The 16259-nt window shown below is 40.9% G+C and overlaps 1 long non-coding RNA gene and 5 other non-coding genes across 6 annotated transcripts; 4 read left to right on the top strand and 2 right to left on the bottom strand.

The window, feature by feature from the left end:
• The first annotated feature begins 274 nt into the window (after window positions 1-274).
• LOC139033661 (uncharacterized) lies at window positions 275-3920 on the top strand. Its single transcript, XR_011486179.1, has 2 exons — window positions 275-2284; window positions 2664-3920. It is a non-coding gene; the product is annotated as an uncharacterized lncRNA (long non-coding RNA).
• Window positions 3921-9423: 5503 nt separating this feature from the next.
• On the bottom strand, window positions 9424-9506 carry TRNAL-UAA (transfer RNA leucine (anticodon UAA)). Its single transcript has one exon. It is a non-coding gene; the product is annotated as a tRNA-Leu (tRNA).
• Window positions 9507-10065: 559 nt separating this feature from the next.
• On the bottom strand, window positions 10066-10137 carry TRNAA-AGC (transfer RNA alanine (anticodon AGC)). Its single transcript has one exon. It is a non-coding gene; the product is annotated as a tRNA-Ala (tRNA).
• Window positions 10138-12452: 2315 nt separating this feature from the next.
• On the top strand, window positions 12453-12526 carry TRNAT-AGU (transfer RNA threonine (anticodon AGU)). The gene has a single exon. It is a non-coding gene; the product is annotated as a tRNA-Thr (tRNA).
• A 2525-nt stretch (window positions 12527-15051) lies between these two features.
• TRNAV-AAC (transfer RNA valine (anticodon AAC)) lies at window positions 15052-15124 on the top strand. Its single transcript has one exon. It is a non-coding gene; the product is annotated as a tRNA-Val (tRNA).
• Window positions 15125-15997: 873 nt separating this feature from the next.
• Window positions 15998-16069, top strand: TRNAM-CAU (transfer RNA methionine (anticodon CAU)). Its single transcript has one exon. It is a non-coding gene; the product is annotated as a tRNA-Met (tRNA).
• Window positions 16070-16259: the final 190 nt, after the last annotated feature.

The following is a 16259-nucleotide window of genomic DNA, read 5'->3' as shown; positions in this document are numbered from 1 at the left end:
TCAATGACACGTGTCTGAGATTCAAGCAATGTGTTGGAAAGAATGAGGGCTGGGTTATAGGTTAATAACATTGCCATGAGTTGATAGAAGGTGTGAGACAGGTACATCGAATTCATCATACTGTTCTATTTTTGCATATATACTTTTGAAGTTTTCCCAAACGATTTTTCTGTCAAACCTTCCCAACCCATTTAGAAGGCAGGGCCTAGAACAGCAGAAGCACAGGAAGCTGTAGCAGCTAGAAGTAACCACAGAGACGCGGAAACCTCCCAGGTTCCTAGAGGGGACCTGGAAATAAGGCCAGTGAAAGTAAACCATCTGTGTCTCTATTCGACCCCAGAGGCTTACGTGTTGGCGGTCTTGTTTTCCTGGCAGCTGGCCTCCGCGATCTCCGGAACAAACGCCGTGAATCTCGTGCCCAAGCAAGACTGCCTAGACCTTCCAGGCAGACAGAGAAGGACCAGGCTTCGCAGCCTCTGACCTGACAAAGGCAGGACTTTGGTAAATATCCAGACACCGAAGTCTGGACTAGAGCTGGCCCCCGTGGCGCATATTCTTGCCCAGAAGCAGCAGCTTGCAAAAAATCAGGAGATGTCAGCGGGCAAGGATGAAGGCAAGTAAGTTTCGGCGCTTTGTCCCCGGACCCCAACACAACCCCCGCGGGTTTGGAAGCTGAACCTAATCGAAGATTCTGCAGAGACGTATCTGGCGCGAGAGTAGATGGCATAGGCCTGGACGCTCCCCATCACCAAAGTCCATCCGGAAGCTGCCTTGCCTTGTGGGCGGTAATAGGTAGCGAGTCATGGTTTCTGGGTGTGTTTGTGAGGGGCGGACACATGCCGGGAGAGATTCAGGCGCTTGAGCGACAGGTGCTGGAGAGATCACGTGCTCTAGATAATGATACCTAGTGGAGAACCGTTACCCGGAAGGTAGAAATGTTGCGACTGTGTCAGGCGCACTGTTTGATGATTCTGGGCATCAAATAAATATGAGCTGTGTAGTGGTTGGGAGCGGGGCTAGTCATCAGAAAGTAGCAGTACGTCTCCAGCCAGCCTGCTCTCACCTTAGAACCACTTGGAGGGCTTTTAAATTTCCCAGGTAATGCCAGTGTGCAGCGGGTGGAAATAACCACTGGGCTACTCTCCGATCCAAGAAGGGCATCTGACTCTTTGCTCTTCTGGGCAGAAACCATTCTTCTAACACTGTCCAGTCGAAGCCATGAGGCCTAACTGGCACTTAATTTGTGTATAGAGGTTCTCAGAAGGAAATTTATCAGCAGGGTACTGAGTCCAACACTTGGATAATACAAGGAATGAGTAGAGCGAGTTCTCACTTTATCCTACTTAATCTGAGGCACTCAGCAGTATTTTTTTCTGTTTAAGCAGATTTTTCTTCAATTAAAAAAAACCCAAGATCATTTTGTAGTTTAAAAATCAGACATATTTGAAGATATGGTTTTATATTAGCCCACAAGTTTCAGCCAGGTTGTGGCCTGTGTCAGAATTTCTTTTCAAGGCTGAATATTCTTCCATTTGCATGCCTATGCCATGTTTTGTATATCCATTTATTCATTGATGGGCACTTGGATTGCATTCACCTTTGGGCGATTGTGAATAATGCTGGTATTGCATATGAGTGGACAAATATTTCCACAACACCCTGCTTTAAGTGCTTTGGGAGTATATATCCAGAAGTGGAATGGCTGGATCATCTGATTCTACTTCTAATTTTTTGAGAAACTTCCATACAGTTGTTTTCCATAGCAATTGCCCCATTTTACAGTTCCACCAACAATATGCAAGGCTTCCAATTTCTCCTTCTTCTCACCAACACTTGTTGTTTTCTGAGTTTTTTGATAGTAGCCAATATGGGTGTGAGGTGGTACTGCTGTGGGTTTGATTTGCATATGCCTAATGATTAGTATCATCACACATATTTTCCTGTGCTTATTGGCCATTAATATATCTTTTTTGGAGAAATGTTTGTTCAAGTTCCTCTCCCATTTTTCAATCAAGTTGTTTTTTGTGTGATTTTTTAAAAGATTGAATAATCTCTTGGATCTCCTATTTTTTGTAGTAATGGTAGATAAAAAGAGGGATGCTCAGAAATACGTCTGGCATCATGTTCAGTTCTGGCTTTTTGAATATGTGTGTATAAAGAAGGATTCTTGTTTTCCAGATGGACAAGGTGGAGAGAGAGTACAATCTCAGGTAGCAGAATTGTAAACAAATGCAGGTCTGAAAAATAGCCTGCTGACCTTTGCTAAAGTGTATAGCAATAGCAGGTAAGTCTGGAGAGAAAGAGCTTTATAGATCTTGTAGGAGACTTAAAGGTGCATCTTGTAGTCTAATGTCATCCAATAGAACTTTGCATAATGGTGGAAATGTCCTACATCTGTGTTGTCCACCATGGTAGTCACTGGCTACCTGTGGCTGTTGAACACTTGAAATGTGCCTAGTACTGTTGAGTCTATTTTACTGAATGTTGATTAATTTTATTAGCTCCATTCACCACATGTGGGGAACTTCTGGAAACATTTTTTAAAAGCAAGTGACTTCTCTAAAATATAAGTTATGAAAGGGAGGCTCTGTGACTTGGCTGGCATGCTCCATCAACTCTACCCTCCACTCCTTTTCTCTTCTCTCTTCCTATCTGGAATTCAGACGAGACTCCCGGAGGAACGGCAGCTATTCTCAACCTGTGGTAATGAAAGCCACTGAGCAAAGACAATTGAGCAAAGAAGACAGAGGAGCCTGGGAACTTCATGGCATTCTTGACCAGTGGTGCTAGCCCTGGATGATTGACCTCAGGGCCTCTTGTTACATGACATATGCTAACTCCTTTCTGTTTAACCCACTGCAGTAGAATTTTATTTTGCAGTGAATCAAACTCTAACTGATGATATTGGCTAATGTGTGTTAGTACCTGCTTTGGGCCAGTGGACTTCTAAGAATTTTTATATACTAACTTTATTTTTTAAGCACAACTATATTTTAAAAATTTATTTATTCTTTAATTGAAGGATAATTGTTTTATGTAGTAACATTTTTAATCCACACAGTGAATGAATTTATGAGATAGATGAAAGAAGCAAGCAGCATTAATGTCACCTGGAAATTTGTTAGCAATGCAGGTTTGGGGGCCTGACCCCAGAGCTCCTTAGGCGGAATCTCTGGGAGCAGGGCCCACAGTCTGTGTTTTAACAAACCCTCCAGGTGATTCTAGTGTCTACTGAAGTTTGACAACTTTATAGATAGGGCATTTTTACTGTCCCCATTTTACAGGTAAGTAGACTGAGCTGAATTTAAGTCATTTGCTCAATGTCACACAACTAGTAAGACTAACTCCTAAGTTTGTGTTTGTAGCCACTGTGTGACATCACATGTTAAGAATTCCTGCTCTAGAGTAGTAGCCTTCAAAATTTGAAAGCATACCCCTTTGAAAAATTATGTACCCCTTGTATGTACATTTTTAGATCAGCATCTAAAAATTTCAAATCATAAGTTCAAACAGTTGTAAAGAATGTGATTTCTAGTACATTGTAATTTGTGGCATTTTTTAAATGTGTTCCATCACTCTTCTAAATGTATCTAAATACTGTAATGAATATTTGGTTAATGGACTATCATCTATTTTAAAAAAATAGATTTTCTTTAACATTTGACATTTTATATCCTCTCTTTTGTATCTGAACTTGTATTTTCATTCCTCCACTCCACAAAAACACATTGTATTGTAACATGGTTGTTTTTTTATCTACTCTGTTGTACTTCTCTGTATGACTATATAGCTTTGAGTTAACAATTTGTTTCCTTCCTGCATTGTTATTGCAGTTTTTGTTATAGCAAATCACTGAGTGTATTAATATCTTGATAAGTTATAAATGTAAAATAAAATTGAATTGCAAACTCTTCTCTTAATGACATGGATGGGACTAATATTTTCTAATTAATTTGTGTATCCATGGATGAGTAGTCCTGTTGCAAGACTGATGTTGCAAGGTTCAACATCAGTTTTATGTCTATTTAATTATTAGAGATATGAAGTAATTAAGTAGTTAGGAATTAAAGGAGTTTTGAAATATGAATGCAATTCCAATTTATCTAACCCCTATATCACATGCTAAAATCACATTATCATTAAAATTTTCTGTTACTCTATTGTTGACAACTGAATTGGACTCTCTTTCATTTTTGAAGGCACAGTTCAGTTCAGTTCAGTTGCTCAGTCATGTCACTCTTTGCAGCTCCATGGACTGCACCCACGCCAGGCTTTTCTGTCCATCACTGACTCCCAGAGCTTGCTCAAACTCATGTCCATCGAGTTGGTGATGCCATCCAACCATCTCATCCTCTGTTGTCCCCTTCTCCTCCTGCCTTCAGTCTTTCCTAACATCAGGGTCTTTTCCAATGAGTCAGTTCTTTACATCAGGTGGCCAAAGTATTGGAGTTTCAGCTTCAGCATCAGTCTTTTCAATGAATCTTAAGGGCTGATTTCCTTTAGGATTGACTGGTTGGATGTCCTTGCAGTCCAAGGGACTCTCAAGAGTCTTCTGCAACACCACAGCTCAAAAGCATCAATTCTTCTGTGCTCAGACGTCTTTATGGTTCAGCTCTCACATCCATACATGACTATTGGAAAAACCATAGCTTTGACTAGATGGGCCTTTGTTGGCAAAGTAATGTCTCTGCTTTTTAATATGCTGTCTAGGTTGGTCATAGCTTTTCTTCCAAGGAGCAAGCGTCTTTTAATTTCATGGCTGCAGTCATCATCTGCAGTGATTTTGGAGCCCAAGAAAAATAGTCTCTCACTGTTTCCATTGTTTCCCCATCTACTTGCATTGAAGTGGTAGGATGGGATGCTATGATGTTTGTTTTTTGAATGTTGAATTTTAAGCCAACTTTTTCACTCTCCTCTTTCACTTTCATCAAGAGGATCTTTAATTCCCCTTCACTTTCTGCCATAAGGGTGGTGTCATCTGCACATCTGCTGCTGCTGCTAAGTTGCTTCAGTTGTGTCCAACTCTTTGGGACCCCATGGACTGCAGCCTACCAGGCTCCTCCGTCCATGAGATTTTCCAGGCAAGAGTACTGGAGTGGGTTGCCATTGCCTTCTCCGCTGCACATCTGAGGTTATTGCTATTTCTCCCGGCAATCTTGATTCCAGCTTGTGCTTTATCCAGCCCACCGTTTCACATGATGTACTCTGGATAGAACTTAAATAAGCAGTGTGGGTGACAATATACAGCCTTGACATACTCCTTTCCCAATTTGGAACCAGTCTGTTGTTCCATGTCCAGTTCTGTTGCTTCTTGACCTGCATATAGATTTCTCAGGAGGCAGGTAAGGTGGTCTGGTGTTCCCATCTCTTTAAGAATTTTCCACAGTTTGTTGTGATCCACACAGTCAAAGACTTTGGCGTAGTCAATGAAGCAGGAGTCGATGTTTTTCTGGAATTCTCTTATTTTTTCTATGATCCAGTGGATGTTGGCTATTTGATCTCTAGTTCCTCTGCGTTTTCTAAATCCAGCTTGAATATCTGAAAGTTCTCAGTTCAGGTACTGTTAATGCCTAGCTTGAAGATTTTGAGCATTACTTTGCTAGCATGTGAGATGAGTGCAATTGTGTGATAGTTTGAACATTCTTTGGCGTTGCTTTTCTTTGGGATTGGAGTGAAAACTGAACTTGTCCAGTCCTGTGGCCACTGTTGAGTTTTCCACATTTGCTGGCATATTGAGTGCAGCACTTTCATAGCATCATCTTTTGGAATTTGAAATAGCTCAGCTGGAATTCCTTCACCTCAAGAAACCATCTGAGTCTGCAAAAGAATTTTGTTAATCAGTCTTTAAAGACATTCACTTTCTTACTGATAGCATTATTTAGAGTTGTTTTGTCAGATGCTTTGAGGAGACTTTGTGTCTTGGGGAAATATGATGGGTATGCTATCGATGGTTGAAAGTTATCTCCTTTTTCTTAGTGGGAGAAGAGTTGTGACAAAAGAAGGTGGGAAAACAGAGTTTTCAGGCAGGTCAGTCCTAAATGAATCCACATACATGTCCAAGATCAGGAAAATGATTCATTGTGTCCATTTATTCCCAGGGATATACATACTCTAGTTTCGATACTAAGCGATACCTCTTAAAATTACTATTGGCAGGTCTCTTCCTCTATCCAGAAGCCTGGGAGGGTGGGAACTTAGCCCCCCTCCACCACCAGTGCTTCATACGTAATGTTGAAATGCATGCTACAAGACAAGTAGTTTAAGGAATCAGTTGGTGGCTATTTTTACTTTATGTGTTAGATATGAAATTAATACCTATGATACGTAGTATATGTAACAGGGAACATATGTGTATATTAATCTAAAATACTAATATCAGTTTCCAGGTGTCCATAGAGATGAAACGTGAGGGTCACTCAGAGAGTCAGTAGCAGGACCCCAAGAAAGGGACAGAAGTAACAAAGATGGAGAGTGGCCCCCAGAGGCACTTGACACTCTACCTGACACAATTCAATTTTCCCTTATAACATTTCCGGCTTCACATTTTACATTATGTGCTTTAAAAAAATAAACAAATAGAAATCTATTAGTTTTCTGTTGCCGCATAACAAGTTATCATAGTTTAGCAGATTATAACAATGCCCAAGTATCTACTCAGATTTCTGTAAGTAAGAAGTATGAACACTAGGTAGCTGAGTTCTCTGCTACCTAGGATTTAATGAGGCTGAAATCACACATGGGGCTGCATTCCAAGCTCTCACGGTGATGGTAGAATCCCTGCATTCTTGCTGTTGCCTGGATGTTCTCAGCTCCCACTGGCCACCTGCGTTCTGTTGGCCCCCTCCATCTTCAAAGCCAGCAACAGAGACTCTCTCCCACTTCAAATCCCTCAATTCCTCTCACACATACAATCTCTGACTTCAGAAAGAGCCCAATCCCTGTCGAGGGCTCACCTAAGTAGTTCAGGCTCTCTCCTGATTATCTTCCTTTTTCAAAGTCAATGGTTCTATGTAGCATACCCTAATCATATCCACAGTATGAGGGATTGTGCAGGACTTGTACATCAGAGGGAGGGCATCTGTGTTACCACTGAATTCTGCCTACCTCAAGAAACAACAGTAGAAGTTGGATTTGGGTAGAAATTGCCAACAGCCCCCACTGACTGGAGGAATTTAATCAATTCAGATACAACAGGTTCAGACCTTCTCTGTGGCAGAGATGGGAATGGCATGGTGATTTTAGATCTCATATGAGTCTCTCATGAAGGAAAGTATATAATTTAACTCCTGTAGGGATGGAACTTGGACATTGGTGTCATCAGCATTATAACTTAAACTACTTTGCAAACCAACCACTAGGAGATTGCTGTGTTTTCTCTTCAGAAAGGTTCAATATGAGTAAAATCTTTGTTCCCTGGAACCTCATTTCAGAAAAAAACAAACCCTTCACTCACTCTTTCTCTACCCCATCCAAGGGAAAGAAACAAGAATATCCAATTTTGTTAAGGATGAGTCTTGCCTCTCCATGGAAACTTGGTGTTTCTCAAACCAGCTTATTCAGATGAGTTCTCAGGAGGAGCTTCCTTCCTCTTCCCAAGATGACCAGGAACAAACACAATGCTGATGACTATGACTTGAAACCCGAGGAAGCTTATGAAAATGACCCACTGAGCTGTCTAACTCCATTGGGGTTAGAGAACTATGAAATGTGGAATATAGGTGTTTGATCTCAAAACATAAGCAATTTAACTATCAGGAAAATTTTTATCTGATTTCTGGTTTTCTTTTAAAGACTGCTATAAAGGAAGAGTGTGAGTTTCTTCTAAAGAGGAAGGAAACTAACCTGCAGAGTGGCAAAGATAATATGGGTATTCAGAGTGGCAAAGAGCCCTTCCTAATTTGCCAGCCCTTCTTAATATATTATCTTTTCACTCTTCAAGTGTCTTCCATGAAGTAGGGATTATTATCCCCATTTAACACATGAAGAAATTGAGGCTCAGAGAGTTGGTGGGAAAGCCAGAATTAGAGTATATGATTGTTGAGTTTTAAAGTCCATGCTCTTTCAAATCATCTTGAAGATGCCAGACTTCTGGTCCTCTGAATTTTAAAGAGAACAGAATTTAATATGCTGGAATTTCAATTGTTGGATATAATATGGGTATTCAATAATGGTGCTGAGGTCACTGGTAATCTGCTGGAAATGAAGTAGAGTTGGACTGATACCTAACATATTAGGTCAGAAAAAAATTAAAATATATCAGAGATCTAAGTTTAAAAAGAAGTAATGAACATTCTAGAAGAAATGAGTTATTTTGTTACTCTTGTTGATCTTGTATAGGGAAAAGGCATATCCAAGTTAGACGTAAAACCAAAAGAAAAGACTGATAACTTCACCCTCATAGTCCAAAGTCTGCAGTGTCCAAAATTGCCACAAAGTGCAAATGAACTGCTTGTTACATATCAAAACATGACTTATCGACTCATTTAAAGAACTTTCTACAAATCAAAAGAGAAAGACCCAGCAATCATGAAGAAAAATGACTCCAGGATTTTAAAAAACAGTTCACAGAAAAGGAAGTACACATGGCTCTTAAACATAAAAGATGTTCCATAACAAAAAACTCCACTCAGTCAGTTCAGTCACTCAGTCGTGTCCGGCTCTGCGACCCCATGAACCGCAGCCCGCCAGGCAGGCCTCCCTGTCCATCACCAACTCCCCGAGTCCACCCAAACTCATGTCCATCGAGTCGGTGATGCCATCCAACCCTCTCATCATCTGTCGTCCCCTTTTCCTCCTGCCCTCAATCTTTCCAGCTCTTTGCATCAGGTGGCCAAAGTATTGGAGTTTCAGCTTCAACATCAGTCCCTCCAATGAACACCCAGGACTGATCTCCTTTAGGATGGACTGGTTGGATCTCCTTGCAGTCCGAGACCATATTTTACATTTCAAACTGGAAAAACAAAATAGAAGAAAACACTTGTATTCTGCTTTTGAGGAATCAACCATGCTTTCCAGAGTGAGTTGGAGTGACAGCCCAGGCAGAGTTGAGCTTTCTCAGTAGGATGCTTTGGAAACAATGAGAATCCTCCTCACTTCCCCGGGGGCTACAACGAACTTTTTTTCACTATTGCCTGAAGAGCAGATGGGGTCCAAGTTTCCATTTCTCTTGGAATTCAGAGCTGAAGTATTTAAATCTCTTTAGGCAGATTGTTGATTTGGTCGGTTTTCCTATGATGGCAATTTAATAGAACTGTGCAGGGAAATAATTCACACACTTAATACTGCCTACTGAAGCAATCTATTTAGGTTTGAAGACAAGCAGTGTTTACACAAAAGAACAGAAAAACAGATATGTAATCTATCAAGTTTATTTCTAAAGGCCAGTGTTCTCTCAGGAAAGATTTAGAAGAGCAAAATTTTGCCTACCGAGAGTGGGGTTCGAACCCACGCGGGCATTAGCCCATTGGATCTTAAGTCCAACGCCTTAACCACTCGGCCATCCCGGTTCCTGAGGACCACTGTTCTGCAATTATTTTTTTAAAATAGAACCAATGTATTGTGCTGTGCATTTAAGAAAATACTGAATTATCTCTGGCTTTGTGGAATTGCATCAAAGTATGAGGAGGATTATGACTGAGAAAACACAGCAAGCTCTCTGTGCTTTCTGAAACCGCTCACTTTTTCCTGTCCGCTCTCACTACATCACCTCAAATCCAGAGAAATGCTTGTCTTTCCTCAAGTTGTTGTTGTTAGTTGCTAAGTCGCGTCCGACTCTTTTGCGACCCCATGTACTGTATCCCTCCAGGCTTTCCTGTCCATGAGATTTCCAGGCAAGAATACATGAGTGGGTTGCTAGTTCCTTCGCCAGGGAATCCCGTCCCAGAGATCGAACAGGAATCATCTGAATTGGAGAATTCGCATTCATTAATGCTGACCCACCAGGGAAGCCTAAGAAAAGAAGAATGGACTGCGAGAGAATCACAAAACTCTTTTAAGTTCACTAACGGCTAGTTACTCATCACTAGCCATTGTAAACTCCAGAAGTGGAGATCGAAAACTCCCAGATGGAGGTGCCGGGGATTGAACCCGGGGCCTCGTGCATGCTAAGCACGCGCTCTACCACTGAGCTACACCCCCTATGCTCACTTTTGGGCCGTAAGGAACATACGAGTGGGAGGAGGCCAGAGAGTAGCGAAACTACCACCCTAACGCCAAGCACAAGGCTTCTCAGGTACCTCTACCGAAGGCGCTGTCCCAGTTTTCCCTGAAGAGATTAGCGGTTTGCCTCCTGAATTCAACCCGGCATCGCATGACAACAGACTGGGGCCCAAAAGACACTATATTGAAACGAGCTCACTTTGGGATTACATTTGGGAATCACTAGTGGACCCAGGAAATGGCAGCCCACTCCAGTGTTCTTGCCTGGAGAATCCCAGGGACGGGGGAGCCTGGTGGGCTGCCGTCTATGGGGTCGCACAGAGTCGGACACGACTGAAGCGATTTAGCAGCAGCAGCAGTGGACCCAGAGGCAGTTCAAACTCGTGACTTTGATTTTAATGGCAAAATGCTTTCACTGATAGACCAATATGTCCCTAAAAGAAACACATTGGGCTGGGTACAGGCTGTGGTTTTTGCTCAGTCCCTGAGTCGTGTCCTACTCTTTGCCACTCCATGGACTGCAGCCCGCCGGGCTTCCTTGTCCTTCTCTATCTTCCGGAGTCTGCTCAAATTCAGGTCCACGATGCTACCTTACCTTTTGCTGCCCCCTTACTCATCTGCCCTTAGTCTTTCGCAGCATCAGGGTTTTTTCCCCCAATGTGTCAGCTTTTTGCATCAGTAGGCCAAGGTATTAGATCTTCAGCTTCAGCATCAGTCCTTCCAATGAATATTCAGTGTTGATTTCCTTTAGGATTGACTGGTTTGATCTTCTTGCTGCCCAAGGGGCTCTCAAGGGTCTTCTCCAGCATCGCAGTTCGAAAACATTAATTCTTCGGCACCCAGCTTTCTTTATTGTACATCTCTCACATCCATACAAGACTACTGGAAAAACCAAAGCTTTGACTGTACGGACCTTTGTCGGCAAAGTAGTGTCTCTGCTCTTTAATATGCTGTTTGTCATAACTTTCCTTCCGAGGAGCAAGCATCTTTTAATTTCGTGGCTGCAGTCACCGTCCACAGTGATTTTACAGCCCAAGAAAACAAAATCTGGCACTGGTTCCACTATTTCCTGTATATTTATCCTGAAGTGATGGGACTGGATGCCATGATCTTAGTTTTTTTATGTTGAGTTTCAAGCCAGTTTTTTTACTCCGCTCTCTGGGTGGTCTGGTACTCCCATCTTTTTAAGAATTTTCCTCGGTTATTTGCGATCCACACAGTCAATGGTAGTAGTCAATGGTAGTAATCAATGAAGCAGAAGTAGATTTTTTTTTTTTTAATGCAGAAGTAGATTTTTTTTTTTTTTAAATGCTATGATCCAATACATGTTGACAATTTGATCTCTGGTTCCTCTGCCTCTTTGAAACCCAGCCTGTACATCTGGAAGTTCTCAGTTCAGGTACTGCTGGCTACAGACAGGAAGACTAGAACTTCAAGTGCTTCCAGAAAAGACAGCACTTGTGACAATGGGGAATCCAATCTTTGCACTCAAAAGTATCCCCCGGAAGACTTATTACAAATGCAGATTCCAGAACCTCTCTTGCGATGCTTCTTTAATAAATAGGGTAGATTCCAAGAATCTTAATTTTATCAAGGACTCCCAGGTAATCCTAACATCGGCTTAAATGGCAACAGTCATTTGGAGTGCTGAAAGTTGTCATGGGGAATTTAAGAATCCATGAAATAAGCTCCCAAATAGGAAATGTATGTATCTAGAGGAGACAGAGCTGAAATGAAATCCTGAAGCACAAGTTGGAATAGAATGAATTAATATTGAACACCTAATGTGTGAACGTCTCTCAGGTAACCAAGAGAAACCCCACAATGAAAGGATCGTGTCAGTTGTACCAGATAAGCAAAGAGGGTCCAAGGACAACTGTTCCAAGTTTCGGGGGCAGTCCAATTTTTACTTGTGGCTCAGCTGGTAAAGAATCCGTCTGCAATGTGGGAGACATTGGTTCGGTATTTGGGTTGGAAAGATCCCCTGGAGAAGGAACGGCTATCCACTCCAGGATTTTGGCCTGGAGAATTTCAGTCCGTGAGACTTTCACTTTCTTTTCAATCTTAGACTGTTCGAACTGCCTCGGTCCACAACCAGATCTTTCTTTTTGATAAATTCATGTAAAGGAAATGGCCCCCTCAAGTCCTTTGGCTGTTCAATTCTGATTTTGAATCCCTGGTCAGATCAAATTTCCATTACTAGAAGGGATTCCCGTCCAAATGTACTTCGTAGTTAAAGCTCGCCGAAAGCAGTGAAATGAAAAACAACACATTGCGACGCATTTCACCGTGGGGGCTTCGTGGCTTAGTTGGTTAAAGCGCCTGTCTAGTAAACAGGAGATCCTGGGTTCGAATCCCAGCGAGGCCTTCCTCTTCTTGGCTTCATAAAGTAAAACCCTTTAAAGCAAACTTCATGGCCTCGGACTATTAATCTTCAAACGCTGCTGGAGAAGATACTTTGAAGGTAAGCAAAGAAGCAGGAGTTAGAAAATTAGTGGGTTGTTTCCTGGTTGAGTATTAAAATAGAATTTTGAGTAACAGTCGTTTTTCAGATGTGTCACTTGAAAACATTTTTTCTCTGTCTTGTTTTTTCATTTTTTGTTAAAATGTCTTTCACAGAGCAAGTTTTAAAATTTTAAGGAAGTTCACCTTTAATTCTTTCAGTAGATAAACAGTTTTCCTAGCACCATTAGTTGAAAAGACTGTAATTTCTCCATTGAATGGTCTTGGCAGTCTTGTCAAAAGCCAACTGGTCATATATACAAGAATCTACTTGTGGGGTCTCTATTCTATTTCATTGGTCTTTATTTCTGGCTGTATGTCAGGACCACATGGATTTGGTTACTGTAGCTTTAAAGTAAGTTGTGAGATTAGGAAGTGAGAGGGCTCCAAATGTATTCTTCTTTTTCAAGATCTTTTTTGGCTATTTGGGGGTTCCACAAGAGTCAATGTTGATTTTAGGATGGTTTTTTTTTAATCTCTAAAAAATTGGGGATTTTGATAGGGATTGTATTGAAACTGCAGATCACTTTGGGTTTTATTGACATTATAACCATATTAGTCTTACAATTCATGAATACAGATATCTTTCTATTCACTAATATCTTCTTTAATACCTTTTTTTTCCTTTTTCTAAAGTTTTCTAGTTTTCAGTGTAAACCTGTTCCTCCACCTTGATTAAGTTCATTCCTAAACATTTCATTCTTGTTGATGCAATTGTAAAAGGAACTGTTTCTTAATTTGTTTTGGATTGTTCATTGTAAGTGAATAAACATGCAACTGATTTTTGTATGTTGAATTTTGTATCTTTCAATTTTGCTGAATTCTTTTATTAGCTCTAGTGTGTGTGTGTGTGTGTGTGTGTGTGTGTGTAAAATCCTCAGCACTTTCTATGTATGACATTATATCTTTCTCTTGCCTGCTTGTCCTGGCTAGAATTGATAGTACTATGCTGAATAGATGTAGTAAAAGTGAACACCTACGTCTTGTTCCAGGTATCAGAGAAAAAACTTACACTTTTTCACCATTGAAGGTGCTAACTGTGACTTCTTGATAAGTGACTTTTATCATGAAGATAAAATAGTTGCCTGCTATCCCTAGTTTATTGATCTTTTTTTAATCATGAAAGACTGTAGTCAAATGCTTTTTCTGCATCTATTGAGATGATCCTGTTCTTTTTTCCTTAATTGTTAATATGTTAAACCTCGCTTACATTCCAGGAATGTATCTTATTTGGTTGTGGTGTATAATATGTTGCTGTATTCAGTTTGCTAACATTTTGTTGAGGATTTTTGCATGTATGTTCATCAGGGATATTAATCTACAGTTTCCTTTTCTTCTAATGGCTTTGATATTAAGGGAATGCAGTCTTCATAGAATGAGTTATGTTCCATTCTTTTCAATTTTTTGGAAGAGTTTGAGAGGGATTGTGTTAATTCTTTAAATGTTTGGTAGAATCTACCAGTGAAAATGTCTAGGTTGGACTTTTCTTTGCTGTAATCATTTGATTACTGCTTCAGTATACTTAACAGTTTTAGGTTGGTCTGTCAAAATATCTGTTTCTTCATGTTTCAGATTTGGTAAATTGTGTGTTTCTAGGAATTTGTCCATTTCATTTAGGTTATCCAATATGCAGTCATACAATTTTTCATACTGTTGGCTTGTAGTATTTTTATTTGTGCAAAATCTGTAGCAATATCCCCACTTGCATTTCTAATTTTAGTAATTTGAATATCTCTTTATGTTTTTCTTTGTAAATCTAGCTAAACATTTGTCAATTTTGTTGAACTTTTCAAAGAGCCAAATTTTGGTTTCATTGATAATTTTTCTATTGCTTCCTGCCTGCCCTTCCTGATTGTCAGTCTTACCTGATTGCCTGCCCTATGGATTTACAACTTGCTTAGCCAGTCCCCACAACTGGCACTCCCCAGTTTCTTCAATAAATAACCCCACCTCCCAATATAAAAATGTTTTCTTGATTCTACACAAATTGACCACCTCTGGGTAACCAGCAGGCATATCAACAATATTCCCAGAACTTTCTAGTAACTATCCACTCTACCTACTCCCAGGGGACCACTTTTCTGACTCCTAACAATGCAAAAGCGTCTTGTCTACATTGTAATGTAAACAGTTGGCGTCAAAGAATACATTCTCTTTTGCGCGTGGTTTCTTTTGGTCTGCAGGTCTGTGAAGTTCATTCCTATACGTTATGGACTTTCTTTCTTGTTGCGTTATAGTTTGTCACGCTAACAGACCTAGGCAATTGCAGATGAGCACTTGGAAAGTTTCTATTCTCTCGACTGAAGATCGCTGGATATTTTGGTAAATAGCCCTGGATTATACACATGCTTTCATCCATCCTGACCAAAAAAAGGAGCCCTAAGCAGAGTTGTTTCCGTAGTGTAGTGGTTATCACGTTCGCCTAACACGCGAAAGGTCCCCGGTTCGAAACCGGGCGGAAACATTAGGTTTTGTTAGTGGTTTGTAGTTGACCACATGGTATCTTTGTTTATCTTCAAACACAGGACCCTTCTTCCGTAGCAAGAACAGGAACAAAGTACCAAGCCACAATGAAATTCGCACTGACAACTGAGAACCGTCAGCGGAGTGTTTTCATTCAGATTCTTTCTTGAGGTTTACAGAGAGGTTGTTCCTTAACCAATACCCTACCTGTTCTGGGACGAGGAAAACACGTATTTAATGAAGACACAGAAACTCCTGAAGGGACAGAAGGAAGATGGTGAAAAGAGCAAGAGGAAAGTTGAGGAAGTTATTAGGCAGACGGAGCACAGGGTGAAAGGCGTCAGAGGTTTCTATCCAGGCCTTTGGTCTTCGCTGAGGACGAGAGAAAACTGTCTGTAGACATGGCCTCAAAGGAATACGAAGCCCCTTTTCATGAAGCCAAGGGCAGAGGCCTGAGACGGTAAACCAGGTGCCTGGGAAGCTGAAAATGGCAGTTATTAATCAATATATGGAATGCTGCTTCTACTTTGCTCAGGGGAACTTTCTTGAGGACGGGAAACAGAGCGAGCTAGTTAATATCCTTTCTCCTCAAGTCTGAATTCTTGCCTTCCTCGGTTATCCGTAAGGAAGGACTTCGGGGGCTTTGCTCGTCTTGTTTCGAAGTTCCTCCTCTGAGCTCAGAGCAGCTCCTAAAAGAAAGATGTCGGATTATTGGCAGATTGGAAAAGCGCAACATGAAGGGGAACACTGAGGTCACTTGCTTCTTGGGGAAATTGATCTCAGGCCAAGCGAAGAGGGAGGAAAAAATATGTATTCTGACAAAGTAGCTGATCTTTAACATGGTAAGGAAGAGGACAAGCATCGGCTAGACCGGAGCAGAGTGGCGCAGCGGAAGCGTGCTGGGCCCATAACCCAGAGGTCGATGGATCGAAACCATCCTCTGCTAATGCTTTTGTAACGTCTCCAACACACTGCCTCTGAGAGAATGTATTTGATTTTCTAAAGTTTATTTAGGGTTTAAAGTTTTCCTTTTTTCTCCTCGAATGACTGCACAATTTCCTTCTCGTTCAAAAGATTAGAGGCAAGTCTTATCTTTAGAGGAAGAATTAACAAATTTCATGTTTATTTACAACAAA

The sequence above is a fragment of the Odocoileus virginianus genome, unplaced genomic scaffold (assembly GCF_023699985.2).
Source record: "Odocoileus virginianus isolate 20LAN1187 ecotype Illinois unplaced genomic scaffold, Ovbor_1.2 Unplaced_Scaffold_29, whole genome shotgun sequence".
NCBI lineage: Eukaryota > Metazoa > Chordata > Mammalia > Artiodactyla > Cervidae > Odocoileus > Odocoileus virginianus.
The sequence above is the reverse complement of the archived record's forward strand: the minus strand, read 5'-3'. Positions and strand labels throughout refer to the sequence as shown.